Below are 16,954 nucleotides of genomic sequence, written 5' to 3'. Positions count from 1 at the left end.
CTTCCGGTTTGCTGTTTGTTGCTGCCAGACATTCCTTTGGGATCGTCAGCTTCCACCGCCTGTCAGAGCCGCCTTCACAACGGAATGGTGGCTCGAAAAAACTCCGTTTCCATGAGGAAACGGAGATAGAGCCGGCAGGGGTGGGTAGAACTCTCTGCGGAGTCCCAAAAGTTTTTCCTTTACTTTTGGGACGGAGCGGATGAGATGCCCCGTATCCCCAGCCGCTGCTCCGGGCTTTGGGAGACCTCTGCTGATGCAGAGCCAGGCGTCAAAAGCAAGCCTGCAAATTTAACAGATTACTCAAAGAAATGTGAGCTGGACCTGTAATACTGAACCGCAAGTATTTTACTGATTTTTTTAAAAAAAATTACTTAAGAGAGAGGAGGAAAAGAAAGAGGAAAAAAAGCCTTTTAAAATGGCGTCGGCTGGAGGAGAGGCTGAAAGGGAAAGTCCTTCCGTTTTCTATTACTACAATGTAGCGGAATAAATACCACTGGCTACATTTGTAGACAAAACTTCGCTCCTGTGTCTTTTTCTCTTTTTTTTCCCCTTGGAGATCTGATATTGTTGTTGACTGGAAAGAAGTCTTTCTTGCTTTTTTTTAACAAAGCCTGCCTGGGCGGAAACATGGCACTGAGACTCATAAAGTCAGATAAACAAGAAGGGGGGGGGATTCCCCCACCAATAATTTAAAGGAACAAGTCTTAACTCTTCAGTCTCAGAAACCTGATTTTAATATAACAGAATTTTTTATAGAGGAGATTGAAAGAAGGGAGGAGATTGTGAATCAGCAACTTGAAAAATTTAAGCAGGAAATTAAAGAAATTAAAGAATTGGTGAAATCTAAGTTTGATTCTTTGGACAAAAAATTCTCAAAAGTGGTTAATGGTTTTACAGAATTTATGATACAGTTGGACACAAATACTAATGTACTAGAGTCTAAAATGGAAGAAATTCAAGATAAATTGGACAATAGAATTCAAAAAATTGAAAATGATTTGATAAACACTCAGGATAATAGCTTAGAAGAAAAACCTAAAATGGATGCTGATCAAAAGTATGGTAATGCAGAAAATCTGCAACAGAAGATTGAAAAAGAGATTTTAATGGTACAATATAATTTCACAGAATATGCGATAAGATTAAGAGGTTTGCAGGAAAATAATAGAGATGATTTAAGGAAAATATCTTCTGAATTTCTAGCTGGGATTCTAAAGGTTCAACCTGACGAAGTGTTTTGTAGGATTGACAGAGTTTATCGAATCAACTCCTGGATTGCCAAGCAAAGGCAATTGCCTAGAGATGTGGTGATTTATTTTACAGATAAGGAAATTAGGAATAATATCGTGCAAAATTCCTTCAATTCTAATTTGCAATTGTATGGAAGAAAGATTTGGATTTACAAGGAACTCCCACCTAAGATATTGATGGAAAGGAAGAAATTTGGTTTTCTGGTGAATGAGTTAAAAAAGAGAAATATTTCATTCAGGTGGGACGCCCCAGTTGGTATTATATTTAGATACCAAGGAGAAAGATATCAGCTAAATACTGTTGAAAGAGCGGAAGAATTTTATCAAAATAGGTTGAAAATGAACTTAACATCTTCAGGTATAATACAGGATAAGCAGAAGGAGCCGGAAATAAAGGTAAAATATCGAATTATAGAGACTGTACCAGATGAATTGCCTTTGGATTTATTGGATACCCCAGCTGGACTATCTACAAATTTGGTCCCCGCACTTTTGACCAGTCCTCGAACTTACGACTGTTCTCACATTTTACGTTTTTGCCCTATCTTGTCACCATGGTGAAGAGAAGCAGTTGTGAAATGAGTGACACAGTTATTAAGAATGCTACAATGAGCATAAATGATGATCAGTCATAAGTGCGAAGACCAGTCAAAAGTGCGAGGACCTGTCAGAAATCATTTTTTTCAGCCCTCTGGGGTAGTCCTTTTGTGCACATGGACTACTCAGAGGGCTGAAAAAGTTATTTTTGACTAGTGCCGCCCCCCCCCGGCCCGGTCAATGGTGTCCCTTTTTACCAATGTTAAAATCTGGTCACCTTACATTACAGCAACTAATTGGCCTTGATCGATTTTAAAGTCAAGCAAGCAAATAAGCTAAGGAAGGTCAGACTCGATTATACTTGGAAGGGAGATTATTAACAACATTCCAGAACTGTAGACTAGACTAAGAGGTTGAAAAAAAAAACATTTTGGGTAAGGCAGGAGTAAATGATTTCTCCTATTGTAATGGCAAGAGAACCATATCTGGTCTCTAGATTGAGGTTCCCCCTAGGGTGCACCTAGATCCCACCATGGTAATATTCTGAGAAGTTTTACAGACTTGACTATTTACCCCGTTCTTGTGATAGGATGGATAGAATTCCTTTGATTGTGATGATGTATTTTTGCTTTGGAGTTGGATTGATATGTTGTGATTATTCTGTAGTTATTTTTGTATTTTCTTTTGATTAAATTTTCTGTACTATGCTCCTTTTGTGTTATTTATTATTGTGCGCCATTTGGAGTGGCTTGGAGTCAGTTGGCATCCAAACTGAATGAATAAATATTGAATAAAAAAAATATGGCCAATATGCCAACTATTGAAGTTCTATCTTCCTTAGCAGGGTGCTTAACTTTCCTCATTTCCTCACTTCCATTCATGTGCATTGTAAAATATCCATTATGATCTGGAATAGGAAGGAAGTAAAACATCTTTGGTTAACAAGAGCAGAGACCATTTTAATATATGCTTGATTTCAAGGACTCACATTATTTTATAGGTACAAACAATTCGGAACTGATTCTCCTTTATATTCTTTTGGGAGAAGCAGAGGTAATACTAGGGCTATAACTCTTTACCTCCTTCTGCTTATAGGAGACAAATATCTCACACAGAGTGTCTTGGGTTATTGAGATATGAATCCAGCAAGACCCCTTGTGAGACATAAGCAAAGTGGGAAAAGGATGCTGAGTAATTAATAGTAAAACATCCTATTAAAAGGATGATGTTCTTGATATTGCTTGGATGCAGAATATAGCCTTAGTCCAGTGGTGGTATTCAGCCAGTTATATCCAGTTTGGGCGAATCAGTAGTGGTGGCTGCAAGAAGCTCCGCCCACCCACCTGGATGTCATCACGTCCCATTTTTGACACTCTGTGCATGTGCACGCTCACATTTGCGAACCGGTAGCAAAGTGAATACCACCCCTGCCTTAGTCTATATCAGGGAATGCTAGCAGATATTCCTAGCACTTGAAGTACTGTAAATATATATATATATTATTAAGAACTGCTGAAGATAGAAATACTACTCTTTCCATTTAAACTACATCCTGAAGACAGGAAGCACAAAAGACCAAAAGTTCCCTGTTCTCTGAACGCAGATACTGATTTAACCATCTGTCCATCAGGTGAGAAACAGGCACAAGGATGATGTGTGAAAATCTTTCCTTTTATGTATCTTTTGACCTTAGCTCTAGGGACTGGTCACAAAGACTCATAGGTGTCAATCTATAAACACTACCAAGTGACCTTTCAGAGATTCCTTCATTCCAGAATATTGTGTGTTGCAGAAGATAGCGGTCCAGTACACAATGATGAGGTGGAGAACATGTAAAATTGCTCAACACAGAAGCAATTTCTTACGGGTACAAAGCTATTTCACAACTCTCTCATCTCTTCTTTTGAAAAGTTGGATCTTTATGATACTTTATCAAAGTATGGAAAACAATTCCAAAAGAATTCTATGCTATTCTAAAAACTCTTTTTTGAATCTAGCTAAAAAAAAAAAAAAAAAAAAAAATCTGCCTCAGTTAAGCTTTTTGTCTGTGGATAAATTGATATAATTTATGGCTACAAATACATTTTACTTACCTAGCAATCAAGAGTGTTACTCAGTGTTTGATTTATTATCCGGAATAGCTGTTGTTTAATATCAACATCTGCAGGGGCTAATTTACTCTTCAAAAGAATGAGCAGTGCTATTGTTATAAATAAACCCTGAGTGCAAAGCAGCAATAAAACAGTTTTCACCATGTGGTTTTTCATTCACAGGGAATGTGTGGATATGTACCTTTTCCTAGAATAGTCTGGATGTTAAATATTCCAATGAGCTTGACAATAAATAAAAATGTAATATCTTGAGAGGTCCTTGCTGCTCTCCGAGCTTGGTTGTTTTCTGCATTACCTAGCTTGGGTAATGAAATGTCTGCAATAAAATAACCAAGGGCCCTTCATTTCAACCCTGCGCTACAAATATTCTCTTTTATCATTAGATGCAATATCTTCTTATGCAGGTTCAGGAACTATAGAGCATGAGTCCCCAACTGCCGGTCTATGGACCACACCAGGCCATGGAATGCCAGAAACTGGGCATACAAGTGAAGCCCCGTCCATGAGATGCAGGCAGCATCCCCTCCAGTCCATGAAAAAATACTCTCTCCAAGGAACTGGTCCCTGGTGCCCAAAAGGTTGAGGGCCACTGCACAAGAGGAATTCAGAAGCTAAAATATCATGATAAACTAGGATTTCATAGGTTAGCTTGCATCTCCAACCATTGCACACTTCAGCAAACTGCATCCTCATTCGATTTTCTTTAAACCACAGCAATAGTCAAGACTGGATTCCCAAAGCCAGTTATGAAACAATTCAATTGATACGCCTTTGTAAGAGATGACTAAAGATAAATGCTTCCAGGTTCTCAGGCTAGAGATTGCTAGCTACAGGAATTCAAAAGGTAAGTCAGAGAACAGAGAAGCAAATTCATTTTGAACCTAAATATATTTGTGTAAATATATTTGTTGTAAGTACATGGAATCACAAGCAATAAAACAATAATACAAATAGAAAATATGTGACAATTTCAAACCTGAGGCTGCTTAACCTTGCAGTTTCTTCAATTAAAGCAGTGTTTTTTCTAAGTTGGCAACTCTGTGGATATCAGTTCCTAGAATTGCCATGCTGGCGGATGTATTCTGGAAGTTGAAGTCCATGTCTTAAAATTGCCATATGAAAAAATACTGAGGGCAGTAAAATTAAGTGAATTCTGCCTGAAACAGAAGAGTGGCTACTCTGGAAACAAGATAGAATGAGACTGGATACACAGAATTCATTTCTAAATATTTAGATATTTACAAGAACTTTTATGAGACTTTGTTCAAAAGACAATTTCCAAAAGTTCACTAAATCAGTATACAATAAAAACCTCTATGATGCCTATAATACAAGTAAGTCAACATCATAATGAGAACTATAATGACAACCTCATTATCATAGCTTCATAGTCCAATCCCTAAATGCCTTTTTAAACACCCAGGTTTTCACTAATTTCCTAAATAGTTACAATGAGGCTGCTAATCCTATTTCCACAGGGACCTTACACTACACTTTCCAAATCTACACCTCCACCCTCTTAGCTTGGTTTCTTTACCAGCATTCACACACACATGTACATGCTTTGGGCACTTGGTCCGGAAAAGATTAGTCATCACTGTCCTACAGAATAGAATCCTGACACACTGCAGTAGACTATAATTTAAAATCTATCACTGTGTGTCTGTCCTTGTTTCATCTTTTAGCAATAGCAATTAGATTTATATACCGCTTCCTAGTTCTTTTACAGCTCTCTCTAAGCAGTTTACAGAGTCAGTATATTGCCCCTCCCTACCCCCAAAATCTGGGTCCTCTTTTTACTGACCTTGGAAGGATGGAAGACTGAGTCAACCTTGAACCGGTCAGAATTGAACTCCTGGCAATGAGCAGTGAGTTAGTCTGCTATACTGCATTCTAACCACTGTACCACCATGGCTCATTTGTCCTTCAGAACAGTATTCCTCTCTTCTCTAATACCATTTTGGCCATATTTATGGTGCAAGCACACACTCTCTCAATATTTTAGGCATTGTCATCAAAGAGGTTGAGGAAAGCAGCAGGGCTCAGTCAAATTGTGCTTCCAAAGGATTATTGGGAGTTTGGGGAATACTGCAGAAGTTGCTGGAGCAAACATGGGTTAAACTGTTCCATAAATTTTATCCTTTTCTTGAAGAAAGCAATTGATGGATACTTCAGTAAATCAGAATTAGAATGTAAATTCCAAAATCTCAACACTTCTTTGATCTATTGGCATTTTATCTATCATGTACCATTTTTCTGCAAATGTCTTATTCCGATAAGGATGCCATGGCAAGGGGCAGAGTAAATGTTTTCTAAGTATACGATTTAGTCTAGCAGAGAGAACAGACTCTGCACAGCCCTAATATCATGCACAAAGATAATATGGACAAGCTCCAAGGGTTGAGACTTCTACAGTGCCCTTCTGAGCTTGTAAAATCAAGTAGGCCAGACTTGAAATAACAGTTCTTTGCAGCTGATTATTATCTACAGGCTAGATGCAAAACTGCTAAATGCAAAGTCACAGCTAGGCTCTATTTCAGTCTGAGTAGCTCCTTTTAAATGAGCTTGATAACTCTCTCTCTCTCTCTCTCAAGTGAACAGAATAGAATCAAAGTAAACCAATCTGCTTATTTTAAAATGCACCCTATATTAGTGGAAATGCTGAGTCCTGCCTCTTGTGAATTGAATTATACTTTATTGCTATTTATAATTCATTTAGAATCCTCATTCACATTGCTTCAAACACCTCTGAGGTGTTTATATTATAGACAGATAAAAAATGCATAGATCTATGATGCTGAACAATAAATCACTTTTAAATCTCTCACTTGCCAGGATGGACTTTTCTGACCTTGGGAAAAGCTATAATCTAGTCTCTTTATAAGAATCAGGATGTGGCTTTGATAACTAGATGTTAAATCCTAGATGGTCCAGGCTAATGTTTAATCTTAGTATGGCAAGACAAATCCCATTCTTCATTTATGTATTACATTTTTCAATTTTCTTGCCATTTTATACTCTTAAATAAATATAAGAGCTTGGACATAAATGCCAACTAGAAACAGGTTGTGTTACTGTGTGTATGTTTTTTTTAATATGCTCTGCCCATCTTAACACTGATATAAAATATAGTGTAAAATCAGCATCAGTACAAAAGGTGAAAAGTTGGAAGACAGGATAGGTCTGCCTCATCACACAAATATACAAAATCATTAGCAAAGATGTTATTATAAAACATTTTTCTTCTAACAAGCATTTTTGTCTTGTAGAAAATAGTTGTTTCAGAGATAAAAGATATTCATATAAACATTTAATTCTAAAAATAATAGATACAGTTCATCAAGATCATTCTCACATTTCTTGGAGAGAATATATACATATTTTCAAAAGAGGATATATCTATGTTTTCAAAAGAGAATATAATTGGTCCCATTATGCTCAACAGCTTTTAGCTCTCTCATTGAGGTTATTAGATTAACTGTATTTTTACTTTTAATAAGCACATAGGCAACAAATATGAATAGTAGGTATTGGGACAAAGAGACCAATAATTGTGAGGATCACAGCAGGAGAGATTGGCTTATTGTGCTTTGGTAAATAATGTTAATTTGAAGCTGTTATCTGTACTGGAGGAAAATGCTTTACTGATGTTGAAGCTTTAAATAGTGCAACAACATTTCATGGTTAAAAGATGAACTTGTTATATTGTGAGGGTTCTTTGCTCTCCAAGGACTGGACCCAATACAGCATAGTAAATCTGTACATAATACTTTATTATAACATGACTCTCCCAACAACAGGCTGTTTCTCTTTGTCAACTCCACCTTTCTAGGATTTTGCAAGATGATGTTGCCACAAGCAGTAATTATGCCTTGAATACTAAGTCCTTCATAATCAGTTTGCTAATTCTCAGTCCAAAGAAAAGTCTAAAAGTCTAAAAGTGACATACAACCTTTGCCTTTTTCCAAACATTCTTTCATTAGTTGGTATGAGCTGCTGTTTCAATGTGGGTGCTCCTTTCCTACTGAGCTCCTAGCAAAGCTCCAAGGTCCGAACAAGATTCCTAACAGGATATCCTATCTTATAGCCCTAGCAAGCCCTTGAATGAAAGTCCTCTTATCTGCTTGCCAATCTCCAAAGAGCTTTTTTCCTTCTCTTTCTTCAGGTCATTTGCTTTCACTTAACCTGCTGCACACACCCCTCTTCTCATTCTGTTTTGGCATTTGCAAGTGTTAGCTCAAAGAACTGGGTGGGTGTTGTGATCTAGGCTTCCCCAGCAGCACGAAGCCAAGTACTCGTCACGATAAACCCCTTTTATTTAATTTACAGTGAATTCCTCTCCAGCAAAGTCTTTCCTCTCCCACAGTCTTTCAAGATAGTTCACAATTACTGACCTTTATCAGGCTTGGAGAGTGGCCAGATCGATATCTTTCAGACAGCGCAATACTTGGAAAGAATGCAGTAATGAACTAATTGTCTCCTGCAAACTCCACTCCCCTTTCACTCCTATTTTATTCCCTCTGGGAGGGGCCATTCATCGTCAACCTGCAGTCTTACTCCCAAGTTGACCCTTGTTCTTTAGCTGTTCCCTTCGTCTGGCAACTCTGCACATGCGCACACTGGGAACAGGCTCCAGCTATTTGTCTGCCTCACTGATGTCTGACTCCAAAGGCAGCAGATAACTGGCATATGGCTCTGGTCCCTGATGCAGAGCCCTCATTAGAGCCCTCATCAGAGCCTTCCCCAGACTCCAGGACTGGCCCATGTTCCTCCCCAACCTCCTCACTGTCCGAATCTGCTGCCAGATCTGTTGGCTGCTGGTGGGCCACAACAGTGGGGTGAGGCTTCTTCTGCTCAGCACGACCTTGAAAACACAATGAATGAATGAATGAATGAATGAATGAATGCCAGAGTTGAGGCAGAGTTGGGGAGATTGTCTGCATGACTGCAGCTATTTTTGAAAAGAGCAGATAGCAACCTCAACTTTATGTAGCAAATACTAAAGATCTGGTGCTAAATTAGATCTTTATTGGCCAATCTATATCCAGGCCAGTTATGGCCATTTTATGGCCATATTACATGAATGCATCTGAGAATGTCCTTAGAACATTCCACATTACTGTCAGTTTTAAAGCATTGTATTATGTGCTTCTTCTGCTGAAACTTATTTATACAGTCATACAATATTAATGAAGAAAGTTGTTTTTTCAAAACAAGAGAATCAGCCTATTTCAAGGGGAAAAAAATCTTCTAGGGCCTGTTCTTCTCTGTGAATTTGTTTGGATGAAATCCAAAATAAGATATTATTATTATTATTATTATTATTATTATTATTATTATTATTATTATTATTATTATTATTATTATTATTATTATTATTATTATTATTATTTAATCTTTAGTGAGATTCACAGCCTTTGAGGCTGGTTAATAGCTCAGCAGCTCGAGTCCTAACCAAGGACCTAGGAACTGTTAAGGTATCATCGGAGGATGTAAGCTGTTCCGAGTAAGGTGGTTTTTTGTAGAGTCAAAATGTTCAAGTCCGGCAATTTTAGAATTTCTAAATAGCGGGGTAGCCCTTTGGGTATTGCTCCAAGGGCTCCAATTACAATCGGGACAACACACGATTTCTTTTTCCACAGTCGCTCAACTTCAATTTGAAAGCCCCGGTACTTGGTGATTTTTTCTTGCTGCTTATCTTCAATTCGTGCATCACCAGGTATTGCAATGTCAATGAACCATACTTTTTTCTTTTCAACTATTGTTATGTCAGGTGTGTTGTGGACCAAGTGCCTGTCAGTCTGAATCCTAAAGTCCCACAAGATCTTGAGTTTCTCATTCTCTAAAACTTTCTCAATCTGATGTTCCCAGTGGTTTTTGCTGTACTCAAATCCAAACTTCTGGCACAATTTCCAGTGAATGATCTTAGCAACACGGTCATGGCGTTGTAGGTAGTCAGTTTGTGAAATTTTGCTGCACCCACTGATCAGGTGGTCGACTGTCTCATCTTTCTCATTGCATAGGCGGCATTTGCTGTTGGTGGTAACATGTTGAATTTTTGTCTTCATGCAGTTTGTGGCTAGGGCTTGTTCTTGAGCTGCCAAAATAAAGCTTTCTGTTTCTTTTTTCAGTACTCCTGATCTTAACCAGTTCCAAGTTAGTTTCTGGTCAGCTTTGCCTTCAATATTTTTCAAGTATTGGCCATGCAGAGCTTTGTGTTTCCAATTTTCAGCTCGCTGCTCAATTACTTCTTTCTTATATTCTGCTTTTGTTTTAGTTGTCTTTAAAAGGCCTCCTTTATTTACTTCCTTAATCATTGGTTCTTCACTTTTCTGGATGTAATCATTCAAGCTGCATTTTTCTTCTTCCACAGTCTGCTTTACTTGTAGGAGTCCTCGACCACCCTCTGCTCTTGGTAAATATAATCGGTCAACATCACTTTTAGGGTGCAAGGCATGATTCATTGTCATAAGCTTCCTTGTTTTTCTGTCCAAATTGTCTAACTCCATCTGGGTCCAGTCAATTATTCCTGCAGAGTATCTAATCACAGGTATAGCCCAGGTATTTATGGCTTTTATGATGTTTCCTCCACTCAATTTGGACATTAATATCTTACGAATTCGCTGAATGTACTTGGCTGAAGTTAATTCCTTGACTTTATTATGCATTAAGTCAGAGACTTCTAAAATCCCCAAGTACTTGTAGCCTTCTTCTGATTTTACTGCCTTTATCATTTCTTCATTCTCTAGTTCTATTCCATCCTCTTCTATGATCTTGCCTGCTTTGGTTGCTATTGTTGCACATTTGTCAATTCCAAACTGCATACCAATGTCTTGGCTGAATTCTTTTGTGTTTTCAATTAATAAATTCAGTTCAGCTTTTGTTTTACCAAACAGCTTCAAATCATCCATGTACATCAAGTGCGAGATTTTCAGTCCTTTCTTTGCAAGTTCGTATCCACAGTTCATCTTCTTCAAAATGATTGTCAGTGGTAGCATTGAGAGTATAAAAAGTAGAGGTGAAAGGGAATCGCCCTGGAAAATGCCTCGTTTAATTTCAACTTCACCCAGTTCTTCTTCATTAGCCATAAGTTTTGTTTTCCAGAGGTTCATTGAAGATTCCATGAATTTTTGTATGTTGCTGCTGATGCCTAATATTTCCAGGCATTTCTTGATCCAGCTATGGGGAACTGAATCAAATGCTTTCTTATAGTCTATCCAAGCCATGAACAGGTTGGTTCGTCTTTTCTTTGAGTTCTTTAGGATTAGCTTGTCGATCAGCAATTGATCCTTTGTTCCTCTTGAGTTTTTGCAGCATCCTTTCTGTTCTACAGGAAGCAAGTTATTTCTTTCCAGGTATCCATAGATTTGGTTTGCAATGATACCAGTAAGAAGCTTGTATGTTGTTGGCAAACAGGTGATTGGCCTATAGTTTCCAGGGTCCTTTCCTTTTTCTTTATCTTTTTGGATCAAAAATGTCCTTCCAGTTGTCATCCATCCATCATTTTCAGGTGTTTTTAGGATCTGGTTCATCTGGGTTGCCAATCTTTTGTGCAGACTTGTTAGTGCCTTTAACCATGCAGCTCATCCGGTCCAGGTGCACTCCAGTTCTTCACTTTTCTTGACTGTCTTTGCACCATTGCTTTTGTTATTTTCACGTCTTCCATTTTATACACTTTAATAGAGTCCTCAACCTGTTTGATCCATTTTGCATTTCTGTTGTGCTTCTTGTTGTTTTCCCACAAATTCTTCCAGAATTTCAGAGCTTTCTCTTTATCAGGCTTTTCATTTGTTGTTACTCCGTTTCCATTTTCTAAATTCTTATAAAACTGGTGCTGATTTGCTCTGAACTGTGAGTTTTCCTTGAACTGAGTTACTCGATTTCCATACCTTTTAATCTTTTCAGCGATGGCAACAACCCTCTGCTTCAGCTCTTCAATTACTACTGCAATCTCCTTATTCCTCAGATCGTATCTTGCTTCCAGGCTGCTTTTGACCTGCTTGTTCTTTAGCTGACCTTGCCTTAGGTTCTTCAAGTTGCTCAAATCTCCACGTACGGAAGAACCTAAGGCAAGGTTTATTATTATTATTATTATTATTATTATTATTATTATTATTATTATTATTTGTTTTCTTGTTTTTTTCATTTGACTCACATGCTACCTGACTCCAATCGATTGTGGGTGGCTCAATATATATATAAATATAAATATAAATATAAATATATATATATATATATATATATATATATATATATATATATATATATATATATATATATATATATATATATATATATATAAAAGAACAAGTATACAATCAATATAAAACATACAATAGTAAGTGAGAAACTGAATCTGGTCAGACATCATAAACCCAGCAAGATGCTCTAATCGTCTTAGCTCAGAGCCTGGGAGGAGGGCTAGGTCTTTAAGATCCTCCAGAATGCCATCAGGGTAGAAGCAACCCTCAGGGAGAATTGTATTCCAGAAGGCAAGAGCAACACTGCAGACACACTTCCAAGACCCCAATAGATGGCCGTGCTTAATTAAAGAAATGTGTAGTACACGAAGATTGTTATTGTAGATCGGGCCAATCCAGATGACACCACAAGAGAAGCTGTCTCTCAAATAATCCTATGTCCTGTAAAGCTTTACATGTTATAACCAGCACCTTTAATTCATCCCAGAAGGAAACTGTCAGCCAATGTGGCTTGTGAAGCAGGATTGTTACATGGGCATGCTGAGGCATGTCCATCACTGCTCATGCCATTGCATTCTGGATCAGTTGCAGATACCTAATGGTTTTCAAGGTCAGCCCCACATACAGTAGTGGCCAAAATTGTGGAAACCTTTTGGGAAAAGTGTACTTTCTAAAACTATCTAATAACACCACTTTTTTTTTTTAGTAGTACCATAAAATTATATATCAATGGAAAGATCAAGAATGTAATGCAATAACTTTTATGAAGGATTTGCTATTAGAATAGCAGTTACAATACAAAGAAGAAAAGTGAAACACGTAGCAAAAATGAGATATACAAAAATTATCACTATAGAAAAAACGAGATATACAAAAAGTATCACATCAGTTAATACTTAGTTGGGTAACCATTAGCATGAATTATGGCCTTACAATGTCTTCCCATGGAGTGAACCAAGTCTTTTAGTTCTGCAGTTGTTACAATGTGAAACCAAGATTGAATGATTGCTTCTATTAACTGGGTTTTATTGCTGGGTCGCTTCTGACTAACAAGTTTCTTTAGTCAGCTCCATAGATTTTCAATTGGGTTAAGGCCTGGGCTATTCCCAGGCTATTCCAGCAGTGGAATATAATTATCTTGAAACTCAAGGAAAAAAAAAGTGGTGTTATTAGCCATCAAACCTTAAAAATACCTGAAAAGATTTCCACAATTTTGGCCACTACTGTAAAGCTCATTGTAGTAATCTAAGTGACTATGGCATGAGTCACTGTCTAAAGGGCCTCCCAATCAAGGAAAGGATACAACTTGAATACCAGATGATCCTGTGCAATGTTCTTCCTGGTGCCATCTGCTCATTGAACAGAAACTCTGAGTTCAGGAAAGTGACTAAATCATGTGCTATTCTTGAATAGGGAAGTGCTACCTCATCTATGACCAAAGACAAATGACCCCAAATCTAGGTGGGTCTAACATCCATACACTCAGTATTGATATAATCTGGAAATAGTTTCTCCTCATCCAGATCTGCATGACATCTAGGCATTGAGAGAGAACCCCAGCAGCTTTACTTGGCTGTCCTGGGGTTGAAAATAATAATTAGGTATCATCAGCATGTTGATGATGAACTTCAAACTGACAAACAATCTCATCTAGAAATTTCATGTAAATTTTGAAATAAGAGAGGAGAGTCAAACCCTGTGCTACCCCACAGCATAATACCTGAGAAGTGACCTCTCCCTCTTCCCCAAGCAACATTCCACTGGGAAATTGGCCCAAAAAGAATAAAGGGAACCATAATAACATGATGCCTCCTACTCCCAACCCCAGGAGCTAGCCCATAAAGATAACATGGTCCGTGGTATGCAAAGCTGCTGAGTGATCAAAGAGCACAAGGATGAATATACCACCTCCTTTCATAACATCTATTAGTATGACTCATATACTCTTTATAATGAATCCTGACCTGAAACCCAACTGAAATAAGTCTGGGTAATATTGATAGCAGTGTCACAACAGAGGTCAGCATAAGTTATCTATTGATTTTAAATAATTTTGATAAAGCAATGTGCATGGTATTAAGATGTGATATTATCAGGTAATTTCATAGCTGTCACCAAGGAAAAAAACTCATAGGAAAGATTTTTTTTTTTTATCTTTTTACAACCCAGCAATACCTTAATTCGTGATAGAGTCAAGGTGACTGAAGGGAGCTGAGCATTTACTAGCCAAATGCCCTCCCTGATGCCTATATGGAGTTCACAGCAGATATTTTCTCTTTGCATCCTGAGAAAGAAACCCCTGCCACTACCTAAGATTGAACTCTCAACCTTCCAAATGAGAAGTAAACATCTTCACCACTAGGCCACCACACTGCTTCCCATAGCAAAGAAATAGATTGCTATAATTATTATGTATTATAAATCAAAATTGACTCTGGATGTCCATGCTGGTAGGGGGGAGAGAGTTGGTTTAAATATAATAATGTATTTCCCATAGGAAAAAATATATTGTTATATTTAAATGAAAACAAAGACATGGACATCCAGATCAGTTTTGATTCATAATTTTCTTGGCTGTAATTTGCATTTCTCAACTTGCTTTTTAGAATTAAAGAATGAGCAGAAGCCATAGATTTCATCTAGTCCAAATACCTGCTAAACTCAAGACATGCTAAATCACCTCTGATAGATGACCATCCTGTCTTAAAGTATTTCTAAGCATCATTTGATGGATCATCATTGAAATATCATCTACAGTGTACGCCTTGTAGGTAATTTGAAAGCACTATTAAGGTAACTTGCCGCTACTGATGCCTTGCGAACTTGTTTTCCTTTTATTCTGGCAGATATGAAAAACAATGGTCGGTGAGCGCAAATGATAAGGATATTTAAAAATTATTGATTAATTTGAAATAGTCACTCTGAATTCCAATTAATGTTCTTGTTTAACAGTCTCATAGATTTGAAGTAACTTGCCAGAAGAAATTGCTGATGGGTCATTGGCCAAGAAAAAAAAATGATATGGGACTCTTAGTTATGGTTTAAGACTTTCCCCCAAGACAGAAATAATTCTGTTTTGACATAAGGAATAATGATAGAGACATTTTGAATAGATTCACACAATGTATGTGGACCAAGATAGCTCTTTATCAGGATAATATCTGAGATTTATTCTTTTAGACATATAAAAAATATGTAGTAAATTAGAATCTTAAAGGAAAGGGTAGCACATTCAATTTTTGAATTAATTAAAATTTAATTAATCTAAAAACAAGCATTACACAAAATGTATAGGATAATGATGATGATGATGATGATGATGATGATGATAATGATCTCTTTTATTCATTAAACATGAAACTCAGTCAACTGAACATTTTAAACTGTATCACAAATATTATTGACTGGCGCTGATAGTTGATACGGCTTGCTGCCACCATCCTAGGTGTTAAACAAGTACCTTCTAAAGATGTATGATGTTCCATGTAGCACAGTTTTTTGCAGTTCCACTGGTGTTATTGCAGGAAACTGCAATTTATTGATGTATTTTGTAAAATTCTTGGACATGGTATCAAGTGTCCTGATGACAATGGGTATCACTGTTACATGTTTCATCCATAATCGCATAGTTTCGATGGCCAGGTCATGATATTTCGTGATTTTTTTCCAGTTCTTTTCCTTTGACTCTGGCGTCTCCTGATACAGCGATATCAATAAATTGTACAGTTTGGTTTTCAACAACTGATATCTGGCGTGTTGTGTTCCAAATGATGATCTGTCTGTATTCAAAAGTCCAACAAGATCTTCACCTTCTCATTTTCGACAACTTTTCCCACTTTATGTTCCCTTTTTGGATACAGGTAAGTCATATTTTTTACATAATGACCAGTGGATTAATTTAGCAACTCGATCATGTCTAGCTTTGTAATCAGTTTGTGTGATTTTGCTGCACCCACATATTAAATGTGAAACAGTTTTAACTTTGTCATTGTAAAGTCGGCAGTTTGAATTGTCAGTAAATTTTTGTAGCTTTGCTTTCATGGCGTTAGTTCTTAGTACTTGTTCTTGAGCAGCAAGTATTAAACCTTCTGTTTCTTTCTTGATGATTCCCATCTTAAGCCATGCCCATGTCAAGTTGTTATCACATTTTCCTTCAATGTTTTTCAAGTGCTGCCCATGTAAAGCTTTGGTTTTTCATCCATTTAATCTATCATCCAGCTGTTTTTCCTTATATTCTGCCTTTGTTTCTGTTGTTTTTATCATGTTTTCCATTTTCATAGCCTGTAGCAATTTTTCTGTACTTTGATTCACATAGTCATTCAAACTTTCTTTTTCTTCTACAGTTTGGTGGATTTGCAATAGCCCTCTGCCCCCTATTCTTCTTGGCAGGTTCAACCTGTCGATGTCACTTCATGGATGTAAAGCGTGTTACATATTCAAAAGTTTGCGCGTTTTCCGGTCCAAGTTTTCCAGTTCAGCTGGAAATTATGTTTCCAGCATTCAGCTTTGATTTTAATATTTTGCGGATCCTACTGATATATTCCTTTTGCGTTGACTCTTTGACTTTTCCATTCAAGATGTTATCTGCTTCCAATATGTCTAGGTATATGTAGCCATCATTCTTTGCTAATACTTTCACTATGTTTCCATTTCCCAGTTCTATTCCTTTTATTTTTTCCATTTTTCCTCACTACATGGATAATATAGCACATTTTTCAAGTCCAAAGTTCATTTTGACGTTGCGGCTGAACAGTTGAACTGTGTTGAGTATTGATTTAAGTTCAGTGGGGTTTATCGCATACATTTTAAAGTCATCCATGTATAGTAGATGGTTTATCTTGCCATGTTGGCTTGA

At 37.2% G+C, this 16,954-nt stretch overlaps 1 long non-coding RNA gene across 2 annotated transcripts in view; it reads left to right on the top strand.

Annotated features, from left to right (window-relative positions):
• The window catches only part of LOC148114660 (uncharacterized), a 31,243-nt gene extending 15,306 nt beyond the window's left edge, over positions 1-15,937 (top strand). Inside the window, exons 2-4 of one of the 2 annotated variants that reach the window (XR_015732878.1) lie at positions 4,613-4,742; positions 14,706-14,892; positions 15,770-15,937. This is a non-coding gene — a long non-coding RNA (uncharacterized LOC148114660). The remainder of the gene's footprint in view (positions 1-4,612; positions 4,743-14,705; positions 14,893-15,769) is intronic. The other variant, XR_015732879.1, reaches the window with a different exon arrangement.
• The last annotated feature ends 1,017 nt before the right edge of the window (positions 15,938-16,954 follow it).

The sequence above is a fragment of the Pantherophis guttatus genome, chromosome 3, assembly GCF_059756535.1.
Source record: "Pantherophis guttatus breed Tessera chromosome 3, ASM5975653v1, whole genome shotgun sequence".
Classification (NCBI taxonomy): Eukaryota; Metazoa; Chordata; class Lepidosauria; order Squamata; family Colubridae; genus Pantherophis; species Pantherophis guttatus.
The sequence above is the reverse complement of the archived record's forward strand: the minus strand, read 5'-3'. Positions and strand labels throughout refer to the sequence as shown.